Source organism: Apodemus sylvaticus, chromosome 23 (assembly GCF_947179515.1).
Source record: "Apodemus sylvaticus chromosome 23, mApoSyl1.1, whole genome shotgun sequence".
Classification (NCBI taxonomy): Eukaryota; Metazoa; Chordata; class Mammalia; order Rodentia; family Muridae; genus Apodemus; species Apodemus sylvaticus.
The window spans coordinates 35,944,422-35,946,244 of NC_067494.1; the positions used below are offsets into that span (position 1 = coordinate 35,944,422).

At 43.1% G+C, this 1,823-nt stretch overlaps 1 pseudogene; it reads right to left on the bottom strand.

Moving 5' to 3' along the window:
* Positions 1-329: 329 nt before the first annotated feature.
* On the bottom strand, positions 330-803 carry LOC127673551 (etoposide-induced protein 2.4 homolog; annotated as a pseudogene).
* Positions 804-1,823: the final 1,020 nt, after the last annotated feature.

The window sequence follows — 1,823 nt, forward strand, 5'->3', positions numbered from 1 at the left end:
GGGTATCCCTGATGATGGAAGGCAGGAGGAAGTGGGAGGGTAAATGACACAAGGAAAGGGGAAAGGAGTATTCAAATTGGACCAGGCTCTGGAGCTCGCAAATGCTAAAAACAACAGCTGGAAAACTCTGGTCTTTCCAGACCTAGGGTGGTGGTGGAAATCCACATACTGGAGTCAGGAAATTTCAATTCCAAGACAAGGAGAGTTGCAGAGGACCCTTGGCAGTGCGTCCCGCCTTCTGCCTTCCACAGCAGGGGGAAGAAAACAGAGAAAAGATACCACATCCTTTTGCCCCAACCTGGTCCCACCCACCCCTTTGACAGCAGGACTCAATGGCCTGTGGCAGCTTTCAGTTTGGCAGGAGAAGGACATGATGGAGGGAATTTCCCTCCAGAGGACGGGTGAGCTGCTCAGGGCTGACCGCAGGTAGAGGATCTTGTGGAAAAGTCGGCTGCTTAAAAGGACCGCCAAGGAGAACGGTGCAACTGGAAAAGATACGCTTTCCCAGGAGTCTTTGCTTCATTGGCGCTGAGGATGGATAAAGGAAACAGGACAGAAAAGAAGCAGCCACTGATAATGTAGGAGGCTGGCATGGCTGTGAGGAAAGCCAAGGGCAAGCCAAACCCAAGGTAGTAAGGCCACTTCCTTTCTATGTTTGACAATCGCTGGTGTATTTTAATTGCTTTGTTGAACCAGTGGTACCCAAAGCAGTACAGTGAGGAGAGAAGAGACATGTGCAGCAGACTAATCAGCTGACCCTCAAGATGGATGGGGAAGAGACTCTCAAACATCCCCCAAATAAGGAAAAGTTAGCACTGTTTCTTCTTCTTCTTCTTCTTCTTCTTCTTCTTCTTCTTCTTCTTCTTCTTCTTCTTCTTCTTCTTCTTCTTCTTCTTCGTCTTCGTCTTCGTCTTCGTCTTCGTCTTCGTCTTCGTCTTCGTCTTCTTCCTCTTCCTCTTCCTCTTCCTCTTCTTCTTCTTCTTCTTCTTCTTCTTCTTCTTCTTCTTCTTCTTCTTCTTCTTCTTCTTCTTCTTCTTCTTCTTCTTCTTTCTTCTTTCTTCTTTCTTCTTTCTTCTTTCTTCTTTCTTCTTTCTTCTTCTTCTTCTTCTTCTTCTTCTTCTTCTTCTTCTTCTTCTTCTTCTTCTTCTTCTTCTTCTTCTTCTTCTTCTTCTTTCTTCTTCTTCTTCTTTCTTCTTCTTTCTTCCTTCTTCTTCTTCTTCTTCTTCGTCTTCTTCTTCTTCTTCTTCTTCTTCTTCTTCTTCTTCTTCTTCTTCTTCTTCTTCTTCTTCTTCTCCTCCTCCTCCTCCTCCTCCACCTCCTCCTCCTTCTTTCTTCTTTCTTCTTTCTTTCTTCCTTCCTTCCTTCCTTCCTTCCTTCCTTCCTTCTTTCTTTCTTTCTTTCTTTCTTTCTTTCTTTCTTTCTTTCTTTCTTTCTTTCTTTCTTTCTTTCTTTCTTCTTCTTCTTCTTGTTTGTTGTTGTTGTTGTTTTTGAGGCAGGGTTTCTCTGTATAGCCCTGGCTGTCCTGGAACTCACTCTGTAGACCAGGCTGCCCTTGAACTCAGAAATCCACCTGCCTCTGCCTCCTAAGTGTTGAACTAAAGGCATGCACGACCACTGCCCGCACTGTATCTTATTATAAGGTTTTTTTTGAGACCAGCTTAATGACTTCATATACTAACAATCAAAAAAACCCCATTTTTCTGCATAAATGATACCGACAAAGTCATGAATTATAAGAATCATGAATAATAAATATGTCATTCACTGTTTGAATGGGTGCTTATGCTAGAATCCAAGACAAAAAAAAAACCAACTTGGAAGGT